Raw genomic sequence first — 744 nt, forward strand, 5'->3', positions numbered from 1 at the left:
GCTCAAGTGGTAGAGCGCTCACCTTGAGCTGAAGATCTGAGGGACAGTGCCCAGGCCCAGAGTTCAAGCCCCACGACCGACAAAAAAACAAAAGGCTAGCACTCTACCACTTAAGCCACAGTGCCACTTCCGGCTTTTTCTGCTTATGTGGCGCTGAGGAATCGAACCCAGGGGCTCATGAACGCAAGGCAAGCACACTACCATTGAGCCAACTTCTCAGCTCTGCCTTAGCCTCTGAAATTCTAGAATTATAGACATGAATCACCATGTTCAGCTAGGAGTGTATTTATTTGTGCTGGTATTAGGGTTTGAACTTAGGGTCTTATATTCTCCCTCAGCATTCTTTACCCACAGCTGATCCTTTGCTCTAAGACTCTCATGGATTTGTCTGTCCTGACTGGCTTTGAACCAAGATCCTCAGATCTTAGCCTGAGATTATAGATATGAGTCACCAGTGCCATAGTTGGGTACTGTCTCTGAGCTTCGTTTTGCTTAAGACTAGTGCTTTACCACTTGAGCCACAGCTCCACTTCTGGCTTTTTGATAGTTTTTTGTTTGTTTGTTTTTGGGTCTGGTCATGGGACCTGATCAGCAAAGTCCATGAGACTTTTTTTGGTCCAGTCATGGGGCCTGAACTCTGGGCCTGGAAGCTGTCCCTCAGCTCTTCAGCTCAAGGCTAGCACTCTACCACTTCAGCCACAGTGCCACTTCTGGCTTTTTTCTTTTTGCTTATGTGGTGCTGAG

The sequence above is a fragment of the Dipodomys ordii genome, unplaced genomic scaffold (assembly GCF_000151885.1).
Source record: "Dipodomys ordii isolate 6190 unplaced genomic scaffold, Dord_2.0 Scaffold31, whole genome shotgun sequence".
NCBI classification, from domain to species: domain Eukaryota; kingdom Metazoa; phylum Chordata; class Mammalia; order Rodentia; family Heteromyidae; genus Dipodomys; species Dipodomys ordii.